Here is a 25,846-nt window from a genome sequence, read left to right on the forward strand (position 1 = left end):
CCGCATCCCGTCTCTCTGGCCGACGTAATGCCCCCCCGCCCGTTCATTTTGTCGGTTGGCTTAGGCATACGGAGTTCATTCCCAGTCTACCATCAGACCAGATCGAGGGTTGTGGTAGTAGGATCGGCAGCACGTAGAGGGGGACCCAACCGATCCCCAACTGGCGCATCCTTCCCCTCTGGCAGGTTGAGCGCCCGCACGCTTGTTTCATGGGTTGACTTAGGCATATGGAGTTCATTCCCAGTCTAAGCATGCGGAGTTCATTCCCAGGCTAAGATCAGATCGGATCAAGGGTTGCGGCAGCACATGTTGGGCTCGGGCATGTGCTGGTGTCGCATTTTTCTTTGCCGGGGCACCATCGTCTGAGCATCATCGGGGAACCTGACCGACAGCATTGGGGTTCTGGCGATCGGGAGGACTGGGGGGGGTGCACACAAGATGTGCGATGGGTGCTGGTGCTTGGACCATATATTGGCCCCCTATCCATCATCAAACCTCGAGAACTCACACCCCTTTAAAGAGCATTTGAGATTTTACAGGTTTGCTGCCAGTGGCCATTAAAGTGTCTAAAATGGGGACACTTTTTTCAAATGGTCACAAAATCTTGTACACTTAGAGTTTTTAGCTGAATGTTTTTGTGCATGCCAACAAAAATACAAGGATGATGTCTACTAAGTTTGGGGCCAAAATTCCTTCCAAAAAACTTTTAAAAAATCTCAAACCACAAAAAGTTTCAAAAATTGTGAAAAATAGAAAACGAGTTGTCTTGCCATGAAACTTCACGTGAAAGCTTAAGAGACCATCATATCAATTTACAAGCCATAAAAATGGTATTGGCACACAGAAATATGAAGATGTGCCTAAACCCACCTACCACCCTATCGATCCACGGCTTGCACATCTTGTCTCTCTAGCCGGCGTAGTGCCCACCCGCCTTCCAGCCCGCTCGTTTCGTCGGTTGGCTTAGGCATATGGAGTTCATTCCCAGTCTAAGATCAGACTGGATCGAAGGATGCGGCAGTAGGATCGGCAGCATGCAGCGGGGGACCCGGTCGATCCCCAGCTTGTGCATCCAGCCCCTCTGGGCGGTTGAGCGCCCGCACGCTCGTTTCGTTGGTTGACTTAGGCATACAAAGTTCATTCCCAGTCTAAGCATACGGAGTTCATTCCCAATCTAAGATCGGACCAAACCGAGGGTTGCGGCAGCACATGGTGGGCTCGGGCATTCGCTGGTGTCGCATTTTTCTTCGTCGGGGCACCATCACCGGAGCATCACCGGAGAACTTGACCGACGGCATTGGGGTTTCGGTGATCGGGGGGGCCGGGGGGTGTGTGCACATGATGTCCGATGGGTGCTGGTACTTGGCCCTTATATTGGCCCCCTATCCCTTATCAAACCTCGAGAACTCACACCCCCTTAAAGAGCATTTGAGATTTTACAGGTTTGCTGCCAGTGGCCATTAAAGTGTCTGAAATGGGGACACTTTTGTCAAATGGTCACAAAATCTTGTACACTTGGAGTTTTTAGCTGAATATTTTTGTGCATGCCAACAAAAATACAAGGATCACGTCTACCAAGTTTGGGGCCAAAATTCCTTCCAAAAAAATTTTAAAAAATCTCAAACCGTAAAAAGTTTCAAAAATCGTGAAAAATGAAAACGAGTCGTCTTGCCATGAAACTTCACGTGAAGGATTAAGGGACCATTGTATGAATTTACAAGCCATAAAAATGGCACTGGCATGCAAAAATATGAAGATGTGCCTAAACCCACCTACCACCCTATCGATCCATGGCTCGCGCATCCCATCTCTCTAGTCGACGTAGTGCCCGCTCGCCCGCTCGTTTCGTCGGTTGGCTTAGGCATACGGAGTTCATTCCCAATCTAAGATCGGACCAGACTGAGGGTTGCGGCAGCAGGATCGATAGCACACAGAGGGAGATCCAGCCAATCCCCGGCATGCGCATTCTGCCCCTTTCACCGACTGAGCGCCTGCACGCTCGTTTCGTGGGTTGACTTAGGCATACGGAGTTCATTCCCAGTATAAGCATACGAAGTTCATTCCCAGTCTAAGATCGGATTGGACCGAGGGTTGCGGTAGCACATGCTGGGCTGGTGCCATATTTTTCTTCGTCGGGGCACCATCGCCGGAGCATTGCCGGAGAACCTGACCAACGGCATTAGGGTTCCGACGATCGGGGGGGCCGGGGGGTATGCGCACATGATGTACGATGGGTGCTGGTACTTGGCCCTTATATTGGCCCCCTATCCCTCATCAAACCTCGAGAACTCACACCCCTCTAAAGAGCATTTGAGATTTTATAGGTTTGTTGCCAGTAGCCATTAAAGTGTCTGAAATGGGGACACTTTTTTCAAATGGTCACAAAATCTTGTACACTTTGAGTTTTTAGCTGAATTGTTTTGTGCATGCTAACAAAAATACAAGGATCTTGTCTACCAAGTTTGGGGCCAAAACTCCTTTCGAAAAAATTTTAAAAAATCTGGAACCGTAAAAAGTTTTGAAAATCGTGAAAAATAGAAAACGAGTCGTCCTGCCATGAAACTTCATGTGAATGCTTAAGGGACCATTGTATGAATTTACAAGCCATAAAAATAGCATTGGCACGCAAAAATATAAGATGTGCCTAAACTGACCTACCACCCTATCAATCCACGGCTTGCGTATCCCGTCTCTCTGGCCGACGTAATGCCTGCCCGCCCGTTCATTTCTTCGTTTAGCTTAGGCATACGGAGTTCATTCCCAATCTAAGATTGGATTGGATCGAAGGTTGCAGCAGTAGGATCGGCAACACGTAGAGGAGGACCCGATCGATCCCCGGTATGTGTATCCCGCCCCTCTGGCCGACTGAGCACCTACACGCATTTTTCTTCACGGGGGCACCATCACCGGAGCATCGCCGGAGAACCTGACCGATGGCATTAAGGTTCCGACGATCGGGGGGCCGGAGGGGGTGTTAGCACATGATGTCCGATGGGTACTGGTACTTGGCCCTTATATTGACCCCCTATCCCTCATCAAATCTCAAGAACTCACACCCTCTTAAAGAGCATTTGAGATTTTACAGGTTTGTTGCCAGTAGCCATTAAAGTGTCTAAAATGGGGACACTTTTTTTAAATGGTCACAAAATCTTGTACCCTTAGAGTTTTTAGCTCAATTTTTTTATGCATGTCAACAAAAATACTAGGATCACGTGTACCAAGTTTGGGGCCAAAACTCCTTCCGACATAATTTTAAAATATCTCGAACCGTAAAAAGTTTTGAAAATCGTGAAAAATAGAAAATGAGTTGTCTTGCCATGAAACTTCACGTGAAGGCTTAAGGGACCATTGTATGAATTTACAAGCCATAAAAATGGCATTGGCATGCAGAAATATGAAGATGTGCCTAAACCCACCAAGCACCTATCAATCCACGGCTTGTGCATCCCGTCTCTGTCCGGCGTAGTGCCCGCCTGCCCGCTCGACCGCTTGTTTCGTCGGTTGGCTTAGGCATATGGAGTTCATTCCCAGTCTAAGATTGGACCAGACTGAGGGTTACGACAGCAGGATTGGCAGCACGCAGAGGGGGACCTAGTCGATCCTCGGCTTGCGCATCTCACCCGACTGGCCCATTTAACGCCCACACGCTCGTTTCGCAGGTTAACTTAGGCATACGGAGTTTATTCCCAGTCAAAGCATACGGAGTTCATTCCCAGTCTAAGATTGGACTAAATCGAGGGTTAGGGCAGCACATGTTGGGCTCGGGCATGTGCTGCTGCCGTATTTTTCTTCGTCGGGGCGCCATCGCCGGAGAATCACCGGAGAACCTGACCGGCGGCATTGAGGTTCCGGCGATCGGGGGGGCCAGGGGGTGTCGCACATGATGTGCGATGGGTGCTGGTACTTGGCCCTTATATTGGCCCCCTATCCCTCATCAAACCTCGAGAACTCACACCCCCTTAAAGAGCATTTGAGATTTTACAGGTTTGCTACCAGTAGCCATTAAAGTGTCTAAAATGGGGACACTTTTTTCAAATGGTCACAAAATCTTGTACACTTCGAGTTTTTAGCTGAATTTTTTTATGCATGCCAAAAAAAATACAAGGATCACGTCCACCAAGCTTGGGGCCAAAATTCCTTTCAAAAAAATTTTAAAAAATCCCGAACTACAAAAAGTTTCAAAAATAATGAGAAATAGAAAACGAGTTGTCTTGCCATGAAACTTCACGTGAAGGCTTAAGGGACCATTGTTTGAATTTACAAGCCATAAAAATGGCATTGGCACATAGAAATATGAAGATGTGCCTAAACCCACCTACCACCCTATTGATCCATGGCTTGCGCATCCCGTTTCTCTGGACGGCGTGGTGCCCGCCCGCCCGCTCGTTTCCTCGATTGGCTTAGGCATATGGAGTTCATTCCCAGTCTAAGATCAGACCGGACTGAGGGTTGCGGCAGCAAGATCGACAGCATGCAGAGGGGGACCCGGTCGATCCCCGGGATGCATGCTAGTTTCGTGGGTTGACTTAGGCGTACGGAGTTCATTCCCAGTCTAAGCATACGGAGTTAATTCCAAGTCTAAGATTGGATCGGAATGAGGGTTGCTCCAGCACATGCTGGGCTTGGGCATGTACTGGCGCCGCATTTTTCTTCACTGGGGCACCATCATCGGAGCGTCACCGGAGAACCTGACCGGCGGCATTGGTGTTCCGACGATCGGGGGGGTGTGCACACATGATGTGTGATGGGTGCTGGTACTTGGCCCTTATCTTGGCCCCCTATCCCTCATCAAACCTCAAGAACTCACACCCCCTTAAAGAGCATTTGAGATTTTACAGGTTTGCTGCCAGTAGCAATTAAAGTGTCTGAAATGGGGACACTTTTTCAAATGGTCACAAAATCTTGTACACATCGAGCTTTTAGCTGAATTTTTTTGTGCATGCCAAAAAAAATACAAGGATCACGTCTACCAAGTTTGGGGCCAAAACTCCTTCCGAAAAAATTTTAAAAAATCTGGAACCGTAAAAAGTTTCAAAAATTATGAAAAATAGAAAACGAGTCGTCTTGCCATGAAACTTCACGTGAAGGCTTAAGGGACCATTGTATGAATTTACAAGACATAAAAATGGCATTGGCACACAGAAATATGAAGATGTCCCTAAACCCACCTACCACCCTATCGATCCACGGCTTGCGCATCCCGTCTTTCTGGCCGGCATAGTACCCACCCGTCCACCCGCCCGTTCGTTTCGTCGGTTGGCTTCGGCATACGGAGTTCATTCCCAGTCTAAGATCAGACCAAACCGAGGGTTGCAACAACAGGATCGGCAACACGTAGAGGGGGACTCAGTCTATCCCTAGCTTGCGCATCTCGCCCCTCTGGCCGACTGAGCACCCGTACGCTCGTTTCGTGGGTTAACTTAGGCATAGGCGTTCATTCCCTGTCTAAGCATACGGAGTTCATTCCCAATCTAAGATCGGACCGGATCGAGGGTTGCGACAGCAATGCTGGGCTTGGGCATGTGCTGGTGCCACATTTTTCTTCGCCGAAGCATCGCCGGAGAACCTGACCGGCGGCATTGGGGTTTCGGCGATCGGGGGGGCCGGGGGGTGTGCGCACATGATGTACAATGGGTGCTGGTACTTGGCCCTTATATTGGTCCCCTATCCCTCATCAAACCTCAAGAACTCACACCCCCTTAAAGAGCATTTGGCATTTTACAGGTTTGCTACCAGTAGCCATTAAAGTGTTTGTAATGGGGACACTTTTTCCAAATGGTCACAAAATCTTGTACACTTCGAGTTTTTAGTTGAATTTTTTTGTGCATGCCAACAAAAATACAAGGATCACGTCTACCATGTTTGGGGCCAAAAATTATTCCAAAAATTTTTTTAAAAACTCCGAACCTTAAAAAGATTCAAAAATCATGAAAAATAGAAAACGAGTCGTCTTGCCAGGAAACTTCACGTAAAGGCTTAAGGGACCATTGTATGAATTTACAAGCCATAAAATGGGCATTGGCATGCTGAAATATGAAGATGTGCCTAAACCCACCTACCACCCTATCGATCCACGGCTTGCACATCCCGTCTCTCTAGCCGGCATAGCGCCCGCCCGCCCTCCTACTCATTTCGTCGGTTGGCTTAGGCATACGGAGTTCATTCCCAGTCAAGATCGGACCAGATCGAGGGTTACGGCAGCACATGCTAGGCTCGGGCTTGTGCTGGTGCAACATTTTTCTTGGCCGGGGCACCATCGCGGGAGAATCATTGGGGAACCTGACCGGCGGCATTGGAGTTTCGGTGATCGGGGGGCCAGGGGGTGTGCGCACATGATGTACGATGGGTGCTGGTACTTGGCCCTTATATTGGCCCGCTATCCCTCATCAAACCTTAAGAACTCACACCCCCTTAAAGAGCATTTAAGATTTTACAGGTTTGCTTCCAGTAGCCACTAAAGTGTCTGAAATGGGGACACTTTTTTCAAATGGTCACAAAATCTTGTACACTTCAGGTTTTTAGCTGAATTTTTTTGTGCATGCCAACAAAAATACAAGGATCATGTGTATCAAGTTTGGGGCAAAACCCTTCCAAAAAATTTTTCAAAAATCTCGAACCGTAAAAAGTTTCAAAAATCATGGAAAATAGAAAACGAGTCGTCTTGCCATGAAACTTTACATGAAGGCTTAAGGGACCATTGTACGAATTTACAAGCCATAAAAATGGCATTGGCATGCAGAAATGTGAAGATGTGCCTAAACGCACCTACCACCCTATCGATCCACGGCTTGCGCATCCCGTCTTTCTGGCCAGCGTAGTGCCCGCCCGCCCGCCCGCTCGTTTCATCGGTTGGCTTAGGCATACGTAGTTCATTCCCAGTCTAAGATCAGACCAGGCAGCACGTAGAGGGGGACCCAACCGATCCTCGGCTTGTGCATCCCGCCCCTCTGGCCGGCTGAGCGCCCGCACGCTCGTTTTGTGGGTTGACTTAGGCATACAGAGTTCATTCCCAGTCTAAGCATAGGGAGTTAATTCCCAGTCTAAGATCGGTCCAGAGCGAGGGTTATGGTAGCACATGCTGGGCTCGGGCATGTGCTGGTGCCATATTTTTCTTCGCTGGGGCACCATCATCGGAGCATCGTCGGAGAACCTGACCGGCGACATTTGGGTTCCGGTGATCGGGGGGGCCGGGGGGTATGCACACATGATGTACGATGGGTGCTAGTACTTGGCCCTTATATTGACCCCTATCCCTCATCAAACCTCAAGAACTCACACCCCCTTAAAGAGCATTTGAGATTTTACAGGTTTGCTACCAGTAGCCATTAAAGTGTCTGAAATGGGGACACTTTTTTTAAATGCTCACAAAATCTTGTACACTTCGAGTTTTTAGCTGAATTTTTTTGTGCATGACAAAAATAATACAAGGATCACGCCTACCAAGTTTGGGGCCAAAACTCCTTCCGAAGAAATTTTAAAAAATCCCAAACAGCAAAAAGTTTTAAAAATCGTGAAAAATAGAAAACGAGTCGTCTTGCCATGAAGCTTCACGTGAAGGCTTAAGGGACCATTGTATGAATTTACAAGCCATAAAAATGGCATTGGCATGCAAAAATATGAAGATGTGCCTAAACCCACCTACCACCCTATCGATCCATGGCTTGCGCATCCCGTCTCTCTGACCGGAGTATTGGCTGGCCGCCCGCCCGCCCGCTCGTTTCGTCGGTTGGCTTATTCATACAGAGTTCATTCCCAGTCTAAGATCAAACTTGATCGAGGGTTACGGCAGCAGATGCTGGGCTCGGGCATGTGTTGGTGCCATTTTTTTCTTCGTCAGGGCACCATCACCGAAGCATCGTCGGAGAACCTGACCGACGGCATTAGGGTTTCGACGATCGGGGGGGCCGGGGGGTGTGCGCACATGATGCGCGATGGGTGCTGGTACTTGGCCCTTATATTGGCCCCCTATCCCTCATCAAACCTCAAGAACTCACACCCCCTTAAAGAGCACTTGAGATTTTACAGTTTGCTGCCAGTAGCCATTAAAGTGTTTGAAATGGGGACACTTTTTTCAAATGGTCACAAAATCTTGTACACTTCGAGTTTTTCGCTGAATATTTTTGTGCATGCCAACAAAAATACAAGGATCACATCTACCAAGTTTGGGGCCAAATTCCTTATGAAAAAATTTTAAAAAATCCCGAACCGCAAAAGGTTTCAGAAATCGTGAAAAATAGAAAACGAGTCGTCTTGCCATGAAACTTCATGTGAAAGCTTAAGGGACCATTGTCTGAATTTACAAGCCATAAAAATGCCATTGGCACACAAAAATATGAAGATGTGTCTAAACCCACCAACCACCCTATCGATCCACGGCTTGCGCATCCTGTCTCTCTAGCCGACGTAGTGCCTGCCCGCCTGTCCGCCCGCCCGTTCGTTTCGTCGGTTAGCTTAGGCATGCGGAGCTCATTCCCAGTCTAAGATCAGACCAAACTGAGGGTTGTGCCAACAAGATCGGCACACGCAGAAGGGGACTCGACCAATCCTCGGCTTGCTCATCCCGCCCCTCTGGCCGGATAAGCGCCCGTACGCTCGTTTCATGGGTTGACTCATGCATACGGAGTTCATTCCCAGTCTAAGCATACGGAGTTCATTCCCAGTCTAAGATCGGACCAGACTGAGGGTTACGAGAGTGCATGCTGGGCCCGGGCATCTGCTGCTGCCGCATTTTTCTTCACCGGGGCACCATCACCGAAACATCGCTGGAGAACCTGACCGGCGGCATTAGGGTTCCGATGATTGAGGGGGCCGGGGGGTATGCGCACATGACGTGCGATGGGTGCTGGTACTTGGCCCTTATATTGGCCCCCTATCCCTCATCAAACCTCGAGAACTCACACCCCCTTAAAGAGCATTTGAGATTTTACAGGTTTGCTGCCAGTAGCCATTAAAGTGTCTAAAATGGGGACTCTTTTTTCAAACGATCACAAAATCTTGTACACTTCAAGTTTTTAGCTGAATTTTTTTGTGCATGCCAACAAAAATACAAGGATCACGTCTAATAAGTTCAGTTCCAAAACTCCTTCCGAAAAAATTTTAAAAAATCCTAAACTGTAAAAAGTTTCAAAAATCGTGAAAAATAGAAAACGAGTCGTCTTGCCATGAAACTTCACGAGAAGGCTTAAGGGACCATTGTATGAATTTACAAGCCATAAAAATGGCATTGGCATGCAGAAATATGAAGATGTGCCTAAACCCACCTACCACCCTATCGATCCACGGCTTGCGCAACCTGCCTCTCTGGCCGACGCAGTGCCCGCTTGCCCGCCCACTCGTTTCGTCGGTTGGCTTAGGCCTACGGAGTTCATTCCCAATCTAAGATCAGATCAAACCAAGGGTTGCGGCAGTAGGATTGACAGCACGCAGAGGGGGACCCGGACGATCCCCGGCTTGCACATCTCACCCCTCTGGTCGGCTGAACGCCCGTATGCTCGTTTCGTGGGTTGACTTAGGCATACGGAGTTCATTCCCAGTCTAAGCAAACATAGTTCATTCCCAGTCTAAGCATACAGAGTTCATTCCCAGTGCATGCCAACAAACATACAAGGATCACGTCTACCATGTTAGGGGCCAAAACTCCTTCCAAAAAAATTTTAAAAAAATCTCGAACCGTAAAAAGTTTCGAAAATCGTGAAAAATAAAAAAGGAGTCGTCTTGCCATGAAACTTCACGTCAAGGCTTAAGGGACCATTTTATGAATTTACAAGCCATAAAAATGGCATTGGCACGTAGAAATATGAAGATGTGCCTAAACCCACCTACCACCCTATCGATCCACGGCTTGAACAGCCTGTCTCTCTGGCTGGCGTAGTGCCCGCCCGCCTATCCGCTCGTTTCGTCAGTTGGATTAGGCATACGGAGTTCATTCCCAGTCTAAGATTGGATCAGACCGAGGGTTGCGGTAGGAGGATTGGCAGCACGCAGAGAGGGACCCGATCGATCCCTAGCTTGCGTATCTCGCCCTTCTGGCTGGCTGAGCCCTTGCACGCTCATTTTGTAAGTTGACTTAGGCATACAGAGTTCATTCCCAGTCTAAGCATACGGAGTTCATTCCCAGTCTAAGATCAGACCAGACCGAAGGTTGCAACGGCACATGCTGGGCTCGGGCATGTGCTGGTGCCGTATTTTTCTTCGTCAGGGCACCATCGCCAGAGCATCACTTGAGAACCTGATCGGCGGCATTTAGGTTTTGGCGATCGGTGGGGCCGGGGTGTGTGTGCAAATGATGTGCGATGGGTGCTGGTACTTGGCCCTTATATTGGCCCCCTATCCCTCATCAAACCTCAAGAACTAATACCCCCTTGAGGGATAACTACATCAGGAACTAGGCAGAGCCCAGCAGCATCAACTGACCCATAAAAGCTAAATCCTTCCACATCCCTTAGCCTTTGCTCTAGCATGCTAATCTTAGAACTTTCCTTAGCTTCCACCCTCATCTTTTCCTTCTCTTTCTGTTTTAAATCATCTAGATCATGAATTCGTTCTGCTGCCTTTTCAATGAAGACAGGATTTATATAGCTATTATACTGGCTTGGGTTAAAAGCTGATGGCATTCCAGGATATGTTGGATATACGAAGTGTTGTGGCGGGACCTCTTGAGCAGACTGGGCTTGAGGTGGGCCAAAACTTGAAGGGTACAAAGGGTCAGCCACTTCTTGCTGGCTTGTACTTTCTTTAACTCTTTTTCCTTTATTCATGTTATTAAGAGCTTCCAGAATCTTCCTTAGCTCACTTTCACTCCTCTTCTAGGCTTTTTCTATCTTTTCAAATCTTTGGGAATTTTTCTACTCTATTTGCCTTGCTCTGAATCTTGTGTTGAATCGATGGGCAAGGTTTTCGCTAGATGGAGCTATCCTGGAACCTTGAATACCATATCTCAGAATTAGTAAATTTGCATGATCATCACATGGTTACTTTGTTAAGTGTAATGAATGAGAATGCAATGAATGAAAAATGCATGTACGCAAAAAACATTTGGCTTAAAATGGTATTCAACTAAAAAATTTCATTTATTCCAAAAAACTTTGATCTACATTGAGTTTATCATCCTAGAATTATAACCATAAAATTGTTTGATCTATTCATACTGGGCCTTGGCTTCTTCTATGAAGTTCAAGAGACGCTGTCCATGTTCTCTTACTGGGGCCACCATTTGTCTTAATGCCTCTGCCTCTTCCACCATCTCTCTTGCCTTACACACCCCTTTATGAATTTGGGTTGTTAAGTGCTCAATGTATTTTTGCCTTCCTAGGTTCTCTCTTTTACCATACCAGACTTGGTATGATAATTCTCTATGTTCTCTAACCAATGCAGTGATGTGGTCTCCTTGTTCATCCAACCTTTGACTTAACCTGCTAAAATAACTATTTAGCTTGTTAATTTCTGCCTGTGCTTCCGTACTTTCTTCTTCCAATTTGGCATACTCTTGCTTCAGTCTTGTATTTTCCTCAGTCAGCTCGGTAATGGTTATCTCTTTGGCTCTTTCTCTCACACATAGCCTCTTATGCTCCTGGTGTAACCTTGCTAGATCTTCAGTAGCTATATCTCATTCTCTAGCAATCTTGTGAACTTTAACTTCATAATTTTTGGCTCTACCTTTCCACTGGGCTTTTTCTTCTTGAAGTTCTTGAATCTCTTTCTTTAACTTGATCTTTTCAAACTCAAATTCTTTTGTTGCCAGCTCTAACTCTGATGGTGTCTCTTTAAGTTTTTCTTCTATTGGTGGTTGAGAGATTTCATAAGTGAATACCATTTCTTGTCTTCTCTTTGTTCTCCAAACCAAGTAACCTGGGGTGACTTTTTCAGTGAATGGTCCAGGACTCATTCTTTGGGGATTTTTCCATGCTTTGATCATCTCATTCATCCTCTGAAATGCTTTAGGCTCACTGTAAGAGAAATCTAACTGATGAAGCCCATAAGTCATAGGAATGAACTGTTCTCCCCCCATTTGCCTTCTCACTAGGAGTGGTGCATAATTCGTCACTCCCCATAAACCCAGAAGCGAAACCACTGCACTATCCCCACATTGGTATAACATAGGCTCACGATTCATCTATGGGGCCAACCATCTCACCCTGGCACTTTCTAATTTTTGTAAGAAAGTTATCCATTCTTGTTTAGGCTTCCGCTTTGACCATCCACTTTCACAGAATTCCTTGATTGGAAAATGATTACAAATGTAAATCTTCGAGAAAGTGCCATTTTCTTGTTCAAAATGACTTTTCATCCACACGTCCAATAACTGTATGCATCCTATGAAGTGCCCTCCATTTCGATGACGATAACTCAAAGATCTGATAGTCTCTGCTAATATTACCATTGAAGGATTACAGCCATTGATCACACTTTCAAAGAAATCGACCACCGCTATCTCAATATGTCCCAAAACCTTTGGAAAGATTACTAGTCCGTATATAGCCAAGGCAAATATGTCTAACCCCCGTTCTTCATTGACGTGTTGCATCAGAAACTCATGAAAGAACTTCCAAGATAGGCAAACCTATTCCTGTTTCTTCTTTGTATGAGAATCCACAACTTCTTTGTCTATCCCCATGAGTTGAGCCAGACTTTTACGAAATCCTGACTTATGTTTTTTGACATATATCTTGTCAGGAGTCTTTAGATGCAAACCCAATAAGACCGAATATTCTTCTATGGTGAGAGTCATATCAACTTCGTTAAAGTTGAAACACCTGTATGCAGGATCCCAGAATTGTGTTGCAGCTCTAATTAGTTGATCATCAACAACCACTGCTAGAAGGTGTGCTATATGCCCATGTTTCTGACAAAACTGCTCTTGTTTTAACGGACTCATCTTCTTCCAGATATCCACCAAATCTTCTAAATTGTTCTATTTGAGAAGGATAGATGTTTCTTGAGACAGAGTAGACTCATACCCAATTGGCAAGCAATCTCCCATCTTCAGTTGAGTCTTTTTTGATTAGGCCTTTACTTCATTGGGTGTCCCACAAGGTGCTAATACTAATGAAGAACAGACTAAGCGTTCATTGGTGTCCATGAAAAAATTTGTTGAAGACTGTTTTTTAGGCAAATGTTCTCTATGCAACTTTATGATATGCGCATGAACCAATGCGAAAGGAAAAAAAGGTTAGTATACCCAGAAAAAGAATAAATAACTAAATAAATTTAAACATCACACAAAGTAAAAGGGATGAATCCTATGCTTTTGGTTAATTCTATCAGGGAAGAGTGATGGCTCTATCTATAGGTTAGGCACTCTTAAAGTTCACTATATGCAGTTTTAGGGTCAAAGTCTAAAGGTCCTCAAATTGTTCCTTACATCCTTGTCCATCACAGACTAGTAAGGCACTCTAATCCTCGCCCATTACAGGCTACAAGCGAAAAAGGTTCAATTTGAGTGAGAGTATTTCGCTAGTCACTGCAGAGGCATTAGACCTCACGAAAGCAATAGGTACTTTACTCCCTCCTAGAGGGACGGAGCTCAGGTGTAGAGCTCATGTTATGCACATGCACATGAATGACATAATTAACAAAGTAAATAAACATGAATGAACAATAATACATATATACAAAAAGGTTCAATTTTATTAGGCTTTTGGATAACATAAATTATTTGCTGGTCTGACTCTCAAATTCCCCAGTGGAGTCGCCAAGCTGTCATAACGTCTAGATCCGAGGATCTATCGCTAGACATTGACTTTAGGGAGTCGCCACCAATCTTTTTTTATCTAGGTGCGATTGGCCACCTAAGGAATCTGTCCTTTCAGGGAACACCTAAGCTTAAGGGTCCCTAAAAGAATAGGTTCAGGTCTACAAACCAGAACAGGGTTTGGGAGTTCGATTACGTGTGAGAAAGGTTATAGCACCCTCACAACGCCCATCAAAAGATGGTACCAGCTTAAATTTGTGTTATCCAAAAGCCTTAAAATTTTACCAAGTAATTAATTATTGGAAATTATTCTCAATTGACTCTAATACTTTTAGTAGAAAATTGAGAAAATTCCCTCACCTCAAGAGTATGCAAGAAAAACTACTGTTTCACTTACAGAGGCTCCGTCGTCGGATTAGTTAAAGAAAAATCAAAATCAAAATCAAAATAGAAAGGAAGGAAATGATGGTTGTTCTTGTGTAGGGAAAATTGATACTTTCAACTTTTCCCCAAAAATGTTTTTTTTTTGAAACTTTGCTTTTCAAGGAAAATTGATACTTTCAACTTTTCCTCAAAAACCCTTTTTTTTGAAATTTTATTTTTAAGGAAAATTGATACTTTCAACTTTTCCTTAAAAATATTTTTCTGGAAATTTATTTCTAAGGAAAATTGATACTTTCAACTTTTCCCCAAAAATGTTTTTTTTTTTGGAAACTTTGATTTTCAAGGAAAATTGATACTTTCAACTTTTCCCTAAAAATATTTTTTTTGGAAATTTATTTCTAAGGAAAATTGATACTTTCAACTTTTCCTCAAAAATACTTTTTTTTTAAACTTATTTTTAAGGAAAATTGATACTTTCAACTTTTCCCTAAAAATATTTTTTTTTGGAAATTTTGATTTTTATTTAAAGAAAACATAATAATAAAAAAATAAATAAAAATAAAAAAATAAAGAAAAGTAAAACAAAAATAAAAATAAAATAAAGATAAAAAGAATATTAAATAAACCTAATCTAATAAATAAAAAAAAAACAAATAAGCAAATAAATGAAAATAAAAAAATTCAAAAAAAAAAAACCTGGAGCGGCTCGGATCGCAGCTCAGCTCGGCTCGGCTCGAGGAAGAGAAACGGCTCAGGGGGGGCTTGGAGCTCGGTTCGGCTTGGAGGGGGGCAGGCACGCACGGGTCAAGAAGCGGGTCGATGCTCAGGTCGGGTCGGGTCACTGTAAAATGCGCTGATCCTCTAGGTCACTTAAGGCCAAAACGACGTCGTTTTGAGAGGGTATAAAAGGCACTTCCCTTTGTCTTTCGGCAGAACGCTCCTCCCCTCTCTCTCTCTTCTTCCTTTTTCCTCCCCCTTCTCTCTTAAAGGCCGAAGAACTCCGGTTGAAGATTCACCAGATTCTGGGTTTTGTCACCAAAATCTGGGTTTTTTTGCCGGAAGTTCGTCGGAAGTTCACCGGAAGATCACCGGTTTTTGGGATTCTTTGCCGGAAACTGGGCAGGTCGCCGAAAACTTCAAGGTTGGCCAGAATTTTCGTCAAAAAATTCAGATTTCACCGAAAAATTCACCGGAATCTGGAATTTTTCAAAAATTCCCAGAAAAAAAATCGCCAAAAATTTTCAAAAAATTTTTTCTCACTCCCAAAACACTCTAAACCTTTTCTTAGGTCTCTATACATCCCTATTCTCTCAATCGGCCTGGACCCAATTGGGTGTCTACAACGTCTACCAAGTTTGGGGCCAAAACTCCTTCCAAAAAAATTTTAAAAAATCCCGAACCGTAAAAAGTTTCAAAAATTGTGAAAAATAGAAAACGAGTCGTCTTGCCATGAAACTTCACGTGAAGGCTTAAGGGACCATTGTATGAATTTACAAGCCATAAAATGGCATTGGCGCATAGAAATATGAAGTTGTTCGTAAACCCACCTACCACCCTATCGATCCATGGCTTGTGCATCCTGTATCTCTAGCTGGCGTAGTGCCCGCTCATCCGCCCGCCCGCCCGCTCGTTTCGCCGGTCGGCTTAGGCATACTGAGTTCATTCCCAGTCTAAGATCGGACCAGATTAAGGGTTACGATAGCAAGATCGACAGCATGCAGAGGGGGATCCGACCGATCCCCGACTTGCGCATCCCGCCCCTCTGCCCGGCTGAGCGCCCGCACACTCGTTTTATGAGTTGACTTAGGCATACGGAGTTCATTCCCAGTCTAAGATCAGACTGGACCAAGGGTTATGATGTAAGAATGACAGCACGCAGAGGGGGACCCGACCGATCCCCGGCTTGTGCATCCCGCCCCTCTGGCCGGCTGAGCGCCCGCACGCTCATTTTGTGGGTTGACTTAGGCATATGGAGTTCATTCCCAGTCTAAGCATACGAAGTTCATTCCCAGTCTAAGATCGGACTGGACCGAGGGTTGCGGCAGCACATACTGGGCTCGGGCATGTGCTGGTGCCACATTTTTTTTTGCCAGGGTACCATCGTCGGAGCATCGCCGGAGAACCTGACCGGCGGCATTGGGGTTTCGGAAATCGGGGCGGTCGGGGAGGGGGGAGTGTGTGCACATGATGTGCGATGGGTGCTGGTACTTGGCCCTTATATTAGCCCCTTATCCCTCATCAAATCTCGAGAACTCACACCCCCTTAAAGAGCATTTGAGATTTTACAGGTTTGCTGCCAGTAGCAATTAAAGTGTCTGAAATGGGGACACTTTTTTCAAATGGTGACAAAATCTTGTACACCTCGAGTTTTTAGCTGAATTTTTTTTTGCATGCCAATAAAAATACAAGGATCACGTCTACCAAGTTTGGGACCAAAACTCCTTCCGAAAAAATTTTAAAAAACCTCGAACCGTAAAAAGTTTCAAAAATCGTGAAAAATAAAAAACGAGTCATCTTGCCATGAAACTGCACGTGACGGCTTAAGGGACCATTTTATGAATTTACATGCCATAAAAATGGCATTGGCACATAGAAATATGAAGATGCGCCTAAACCCACCTATCACCCTATAGATCCACGGCTTGCGCATCCCGCCTCTCTGGCCGGCGTAGTGCCCGCCCGCCCATCCGCCCGCTCGTTTCTTTGGTTCGCTTAGGCATACGGAGTTCATTCCTAGTCTTAGATCAAACCAGACCAAGGGTTACAGCAGCAGGATCAGCAGCACACAGAGGGGGACTCGACCGAACCCCGACTTGCGCATCTCACCCCTCTGGTCGGCTGAGCGCCCGCACGCTCGTTTCATGGGTTGACTTAGGCATACGGAGTTCATTCCCAGTCTAAGCATACGGAGTTCATTCCCAATCTAAGATCGGACCGTACCGAGGGTTGCGGCAGCACATGCTGGGTCGGGCATGTGCTGGTGCCGCATTTTTCTTCATCGTGGCACCATCGTCGGAGCATCATTGGAGAACTTGACCGCGGCATTGGGGTTCCGGCGATCGGGGGGGCCGGGGTGGGTGTGCACACATGATGTGCGATGGATGCTGGTACTTGGCCCTTATATTGGCCCCCTATCCCTCATCAAACCTCGAGAACTCACTCCCCCTTAAAAGAGCATTTGAGATTTTACAGGTTTGCTGCCAGTAGCCATTAAAGTGTCTGAAATGGGGACATTTTTTTCAAATCATCACAAAATCTTGTACACTTCAAGTTTTTAGCTGAATTTTTTTATGCATGCCAAAAAAAATACAAGGATCACGTTTACCAAGTTTGGGGCCAAAAATCTTTTTGAAAAAATTTTAAAAAATCCCAAACCGTAAAAAGTTTAAAAAATCATGAAAAATAGAGAACGAGTCATCTTGCCATGAAACTTCACGTGAAGGCTTAAGGAACCATTGTATGAATTTAAAAGCCATAAAAATGGCATTGGCATGCAGAAATATGAAGTTGTGCCTAAACCCACCTAAGACCCTATCGATCCACGGCTTGCGCATCTCGTCTCTTGGCAGGCGTAGTGCCCGCCTGCTCATTTCGTTGGTTGGCTTTGGCAAACGGAGTTCATTCCCATCTAAGATAGGACCAGATCAAGGGTTGCTGCAGCAGGATTGGCAGCATGCAGAGGGGGATCCGGTCAATCCCTGGCTTGCGCATCCAGCCCCTCTGGCTGGCTGAACGCCCGCACGCTCGTTTCGTGGGTTGACTTAGGCATACGGAGTTCATTCCCAGTCTAAGATCAGGCCAAACCGAGGGTTGCTGCAGCAAGATCGACAGCACACAAGGGGGGACCAGATCGATCCTCGGCTTGGGCATCACGCCCCTTTGGCCGGCTGAATGCCCGCACGCTCGTTTCGTGGGTTGACTTAGGCATACGGAGTTCATTCCCAGTCTAAGCATACGGAGTTCATTCCCAGTCTAAGATCGGACCAGACCGAGGGTTACGGTAGCACAAGCTGGGCTCGGGCATGTGCTGCTGCCACATTTTTCATCGTCGGGGCACCATCGCCGGAGTATCACCGAAGAACCTGACCGACGACATTGGGATCCGGTGATGGGGGGCCAGGGGGGTGTGCGCACATGATGTGTGATGGGTGCTGGTACTTGGCCCTTATATTGGCCCCCTATCCCCTATCAAAGCTCGAGAACTCACACCCCCTTAAAGGGCGTTTGAGATTTTATAGGTTTGCTGCCAGTAGCCATTAAAGTGTCTGAAATGGGGACACTTTTTTCAAATGATCACAAAATGTTGTACACTTCGAGTTTTTATTTGAATTTTTTTGTGCATGCCTACAAATATACAAGGATGATGTCTACCAACTTTGGGGCCAAAACTCCTTCCAAAATAATTTTAAAAAATCCTGAACCCTAAAAACTTTTGAAAATCATGAAAAATAGAAAACGAGTCGTCTTGCCATGAAACTTCACGTGAAGGCGTAAGGGACTATTGTATGAATTTACAAGCCATAAAAATGGCATTGGTGGGCAGAAATATTAAGATGTGCCTAAACCCACCTATCACCCTATCGATCCATGGCTTGCGCATCCCGTCTCTCTGGTCGGCATAGAGCCCGCCCGCCCGCTCGTTTCGTCGGTTGGTTTAGGCATACGGAGTTCATTCCCAATCTAAGATCAGACCAGACCGAGTGTTGCGGCAGCAGGATTGGCAGCATGCAGAGGGGGACCCGGCCGATCCTCGGCTTACGCATCCCGCCTTTTTGGCCGGCTGAGCCCCCGCACACTCGTTTTGTGGGTTGACTTAGGCTTACGGAATTCATTCCCAGTCTAAGCATATGGAGTTCATTTCAGTCTAAGATCGGACCGAACCAAGGGTTGTGGTAGCACATGTTGGGCTTGGGCATGTTCTGGTGCCGCATTTTTCTTCGTCGGGGCACCATCGTCGGAGCATCGCCGGAGAACCTGACCGGAGGCATTGGGGTTCTGGCGATCGGGGGGGCCGGGGGGGGTGTGCGCAAATGATGTGTGATTGGTGCTGGTACTTGGCCCTTATATTGCCCCCTATCCCTCATCAAACCTCGACAACTCACACCCCCTTAAAGAGCATTTGGGATTTTATAGGTTTGCTGCCCGTAGCCATTAAAGTGTCTAGAATGGGGACACTTTTTTCAAATGGTCACAAAATCTTGTACACTTCGTGTTTGTAGCTAAATTTTTTTGTGCATGCCAACAAAAATACAAGTATCACGTCAACCAAGTTTGGGGCCAAAACTCCTTTCAAAAAAATTTTAAAAAATCCCGAACCTTAAAAAGTTTCTAAAATCATGAAAAATAAAAAACGAGTCATCTTGCCATGAAACTTCACGTGAAGGCTTAAGGGACCATTGTATGAATTTACAAGCCATAAAAATGGCATTGGCATGCAGAAATATGAAGATGTGCCTAAATCCACCTACCACCCTATCGATCCACGGCTTGCGCATCCCGTCTCTCTTGCCAGCGTAGTGCCTGCCCGCCAGCCCACCCACTCGTTTCATCGGTTGGCTTAGGCATACGGAGTTCATTCCCAGTCTATGATCGGACCGAACTGAAGGTTGTGATAGCAGGATCGATAGCACATAGAGGGGGACCCGGCCAATCCCTGACTTGCATATCTCGCCCCTCTTGCAGGTTGAGCGCTCGCACGCCCATTTCGTGGGTTGACATAGCCATATGGAGTTCATTCCCAGTCTAAGCATACGGAGTTCATTCCCAGTCTAAGATCAGACCACCGAGGGTTGCGGTAGCACATGCTGGGTTCGGGCATGTGCTGGTGCCGCATTTTTCTTCGTCGGGGCACCATCGTCGAAGCATCGCTGGAGAACCTGACCGACAGCATTAGGGTTCCGATGATCAGGGGGGCCGGGGGGGTGTGCGTACATGATGTGCGATGGGTGCTGGTAGTTGGCCCTTATATTGGCCCCCTATCCCTCATCAATCCTCGAGAACTCTCACCCCCTTAAAGAGCATTTGAGATTTTACAGGTTTGCTGCCAGTAGCAATTAAAGTGTCTGAAATGGGGACACTTTTTCAAATGGTCAAAAAATCTTGTACACCATAAGTTTTTAGCTGAATGTTTTTATGCATGCCAACAAAACTACAAGGATCACGTCTACCAGGTTTGGGGCCAAAACTCTTTCCGAAAAAATTTTAAAAAATCCCGAACTGTAGAAAGTTTCAAAAATTATGAAAAATAGAAAACGAGTCGTCTTGCCATGAAACTTCACGTGAAGGCTTAAGCGACCATTGTATGAACTTACAAGCCATAAAAATGGAATTGGTAGGCAGAAATATTAAGATGTGACTAAACCCACCTACCACCCTATCGATCCACGGCTTGCGCATCCCGTCTCTCTAGCCGGCGTAGTGCCCGCCTGCCCGCTCGTTTCGTCGGTTGGCTTAGGCATACGGAGTTCATTCCCAGTCTAAGATCAGACCGGACCGAGGGTTGCTGTAGTAGGATCAACAGCATGCAGAGGGGGATCCGACCGATCCCTAGCTTACGCATCCAGCCCCTCTGGTTGGCTGAGCCCCCGCACGCTCGTTTCGTGGGTTGACTTAGGCATACGGAATTCATTCCCAGTCTAAGCATACGGAGTTCATTGACAGTCTAAGATCGGACCAAACCGAAGGTTGCGACAGTACATGCTGGGCTCGAGCATGTGCTGGTGCTGCATTTTTCTTCGTCGGGGCACCATTGCCGGATCATCGTTGGAGAACTTCACCTGCAGCATTGGGGTTCCGACGATCGGGGGGGCCGGGGGGGGTGTGGGCACATGATGTGCAATGGGTGCTGCTACTTGGCCCTTATATTGGCCCCCTATCCCTCATCAAACCTCGAGAACTCACACCCCCTTAAGGAGCATTTGAGATTTTACAGGTTTGCTGCTAGTAGCCATTAAAGTGTCTGAAATGGGGACACTTTTTTCAAATGGTTACAAAATCTTGTACACTTCGTGTTTTTAGCTGAATTTTTTTTTGCATGCCAATAAAAATACAAAGATCACGTCAACCAAGTTTGGGGCCAAAACTCCTTCCGAAAAAATTTTAAAAAATCCCGAACCGCAAAAAGTTTTGAAAATCGTGAAAAATAAAAAATGAGTTGTCTTGCCATGAAACTTCACGTGAAGGCTTAAGGGACCATTGTATGAATTTACAAGCCAAAAAAATGGCATTGGCATGCAAAAATATGAAGATGTGCCTAAATCCACCTACCACCCTATCGATCCACGACTTGCGCATCCCGTCTCTCTTGCCGACGTAGTGCCTGCCCGCCCGCCCGCTCGTTTCATCGGTTGGCTTAGGCGTACGGAGTTCATTTCCAGCCTAAGCTTGGACCAAACCGAGGGTTGCGATAGCATGATCGACAGCACGCAGAGGGGGACCCGGCTGATCCCCGGCTTACGCATCCCACCCCTCTTGCCGGTTGAGCGCTCGCACGCTCGTTTCGTGGGTTGACTTAGGCATACGGAGTTCATTTCCAGTGTAAGATCAAACCGGACTGAGGGTTCCGACAGCACATACTGGGCTCCGGCATGTCCTGGTGCCGCATTTTTCTTCGTCGGGGCACCATCGTCGGAGCATCGTCGGAGAACCTGACCGGTGGCATTGGGGTTCCGATGATCGGGGGGGCCGGGGGGTGTGCGCACATGATGTGCGATTGGTGCTCGTAGTTGGCCCTTATATTGGCCCCCTATCCCTCAACAATCCTCGACAACTCACACCCCCTTAAAGAGCATTTGAGATTTTACAGGTTTGCTGCCAGTAGCCACTAAAGTGTCTGATATGGGGACACTTTTTTCAAAGGGTCAAAAAATCTTGTACACTTTGAGTTTTTAGCTGAATGTTTTTGTGCATGCCAACAAAAATACAAGGATCACGTCTACCAAGTTTGGGACCAAAACTCCTTTCGAAAAAATTTTAAAAAATCTCGAACCATAAAAAGTTTCAAAAATCGTGAAAAATAGAAAACGAGTCGTCTTGCCATGAAACTTCACGTGAAGGCTTAAAGGACCATTATATGAATTTACAAGCCATAAAAATAGCATTGGCACGTAGAAATATGAAGATGTGCCTAAACCCACCTTTCACCCTATCGATCCATGGCTTGCGAATCCCGTCTCTCTGGCCGGCGTAGTGCCCGCCCGCCCACCTGCTCATTTCGTCGGTTGGCTTAGGTATACAGAGTTCATTCCCATCTAAGATCAGACCGGATCGAGGGTTGCTGCAGTAGGATCGGCAGCATGTAGAGGGGGACCCGGCTGATCCCCGGCTTGCGGATCCAGCCCCTCTGGCCGACTGAGCGCCCGCACGCTCGTTTTATGGGTTGACTTAGGCATACGGAGTTCATTCCCAGTCCAAGATAGTGTTGGACCGAAGGTTGCTGCAGCAGGATCGACAGCACGCAGAGGGGGACTCGATCATTCCTCGGCTTGCGCATCCCGCCCCTCTGGCGACTAAGCTCCTGCACGCTCGTTTCTTGAGTTGACTTAGGCATACGGAGTTCATTCACAATCTAAGCATACGAAGTTCATTCCCAGTATAAGATCGGACCGGATCGAGGGTTGCGACAGCACATGCTGGGCTCGAGCATGTGCTGGTGTCGTATTTTTCATCGTCAGGGCACCATCATCGGAGTATCATCGGAGAACCTGACTGGCGGCATTGGGGTTCCGACGATCGGGGGGGTCGGAGGGGTGTGCGCACATGATGTGCGATGGGTGCTGGTACTTGGCCCTTTATTTAAATTTTTTTGTGCATTCCTAGAAAAATACATGGATTACGTTTACCAACTTTGGGGCCAAAACTCGTTCCGAAATAATTTTAAAAAATCTCGAATCGCAAAAAGTTTTGAAAATCATGAAAAAAAGAAAACGAGTCGTCTTGCCATGAAACTTCATATAACGGCTTAAGGGACCATTGTATGAATTTACAAGCCATAAAAATGGCATTGGCACGTAGAAATATGAAGATGTGCCTAAACCCACCTACCACCCTATCGATCCATGACTTGCACGTCCTGTCTCTCTGGTCGGCATACTGGCTGCATGCCCGTTCGTTTCGTCGGTTGGTTTAGGCATACGGAGTTCATTCCCAGTCTAAGATGGGACTGGACCGAGGGTTGCAGCAGCAGGATCAGCAGCACGTAGAGGGGGACCCGCTCGATCCCCGGCTTGCGCATCCCGCCCCTTTGGCCGGCTGAACGCCCGCACACTCGTTTCGTGGGTTGACTTAGGCATACAGAGTTCATTCCCAGTCTAAGCATACGAAGTTTATTCCCATTCCAAGATCGGACCGGATCGAGGGTTGCAACAGCACATGCTGGGCTGGGGCAGGTCCTGGTGCCGCATTTTTCTTCGTTGGGGCACCATCGTAGGAGCATCACCGGTGAACCTGAACGGTGGCATTAGGGTTCCGGCAATCGGGGGGCCTGGGGCGGTGTGCGCACATGATGTGGGATGGGTGCTGGTACTTGGCTCTTATATTGGCCCCTTATCCCTCATCAAACCTCGAGAACTCACACCCCCTTAAAGAGCATTTGAGATTTTACAGGTTTGCTACCAGTAGCCATTAAAGTGTCTAAAATGGGGACAATTTTTTCAAATGGTCACTAAATTTGTACACTTTGAGTTTTTAGCTGAATGTTTTCGTGCCTACCAAAAAAAATACAAGGATCACGTCTACAAAGTTTGGGGCCAAAACTCCTTTCGAAAAAATTTAAAAAAATCTCGAACCGTAAAAAGTTTCAAAAATCATGAAAAATAGAAAACGAGCCGTCTTGCCATGAAACTTCACGTGAAGGCTTAAGGGACCATTGTATGAATTTACAAGCCATCAAAATGGCATTGGCACGTAGAAATATGAAGATGTACCTAAACCCACCTACCACCCTATCGATCCACGGCTTGCGCATCCCGTCTCTCTGGTTGGCATAGTGCCCGCCCGCCCGCTCATTTTGTTGGTTGCTTAGGCATACGGAGTTCATTCCAAGTCTAAGATCGAACCGGACCGAGGGTTGTGGTAGCAGGATTCGCAACACGTAGAGGGGGACCCGACCGATCCCCGGCTTGCGCATCCCGCCCCTCTAGCCGATTGAGCGCCCGCACACTCGATTCGTGGGTTGACTTAGGCATACGTAGTTCATTCCCAGTCTAAGCATACGGAGTTCATTCCCAGTCTAAGATCGGACCAGACCGAGGGTTACGGCAGCACATGCTGGGCTCGGGCATGTGCTGGTGTCATATTTTTCTTCGCCGAGGCACCATCGCCGGAGAACCTGACCGGTCGCATTGGGGTTCCGGCGATCGGGGGGGCCGGAGGGGTGTGCACACATGATGTTTGATGGGTGCTGGTACTTGGCCCTTATATTGGCCCCCTATCCCTCATCGTACCTCGAGAACTCACACCCCCTTAAAGAGCATTTGAGATTTTACAGGTTTGCTGCCAGTAGCCATTAAAGTGTCTGAAATGGGGACAGTTTTTTGAAATTGTCACAAAATCTTGTACACTTCGATTTTTTAGCTGAATTTTTTTGTGCATGCCAATAAAAATACAAGAATCACGTTTACCAAGTTTGGGGCCAAAACCCCTTTTGAAAAAATTTTAAAAAATCTCGAATCGCAAAAAGTTTCAAAAATCGTGAAAAATAGAAAACGATTCGTCTTGCCATGAAACTTCACGTGAAGGCTTAAGGGACCATTGTATGAATTTACAAGCCATAAAAATGGCATTGTCACGTAGAAATATGAAGATGTTCCTAAACCCACCTACCACCCTATCGATTCACGGCTTGCACATCCCGTCTCTCTGGTCGGCGTAGTGCCAGCCCGCTCGTTTCGTCGGTTGGCTTAGGCATACGGAGTTCATTCCCAGTCTAAGATCGGACCAGACCGAGGGTTGCGGTAGCACATGTTGGGCTCGGGCATGTGCTGGTGCCGTATTTTTCTTCACCGGGACACCATCACCGGAGCATTGCCGGACAACCTGACCGACAGCATTAGGGTTCCGACGATCGAGGCGGCCAGGGGTGGTGTGCGCTCATGATGTGCGATGCGTGCTGGTTCTTGGCCCTTATATTGGCCCCCTATCCCTCATCAAAGCTCGAGAACTCACACCCCTTTAAAGAGCATTTGAGATTTTATAGGTTTGTTGCCAGTAGCCATTAAAGTGTTTGAAATGGGGACACTTTTTTCATATGGTCACAAAATCTTGTACACTTCGAGTTTTTAGCTGAATTTTTTTTTCAGTGCCTACAAAAATACATGGATCATGTCTACCAAGTTTGGGGCCAAAACTTCTTCCGAAAAAATTTTAAAAAATCCAAAAATGCAAAAAGTTTTGAAAATCGTGAAAAATAGAAAATGAGTCGTCTTGCCATGAAACTTCACATGAAGGCTTAAGGGACCAGTGTATGAATTTACAAGCCATAAAAATGGCATTGGCATGCAGAAATATGAAGATGTGGCTAAACCCACCTACCACCCTATCGATCGACGGCCTACGCATCCCGTCTTTCTGGACGGCGTAATGCCCGCCCACCCACTCGTTTTGTTGGTTGGCTTAGGTATACGAAGTTCATTCCCAGTCAAAGATCAGACCGGATTGAGGGTTGTGCTAGCAGGATTGGCAGCACATAGAGGGGGAATCGGTCGATCCCCGACTTGCGCATCCCACCCCTCTGGCCGACTGAGTGCCTGCACGCTTGTTTCGTGGGTTGACTTA

Source organism: Durio zibethinus, chromosome 19 (assembly GCF_047325235.1).
Source record: "Durio zibethinus cultivar Kanyao isolate XHJ-2024 chromosome 19, ASM4732523v1, whole genome shotgun sequence".
Lineage (NCBI taxonomy): Eukaryota > Viridiplantae > Streptophyta > Magnoliopsida > Malvales > Malvaceae > Durio > Durio zibethinus.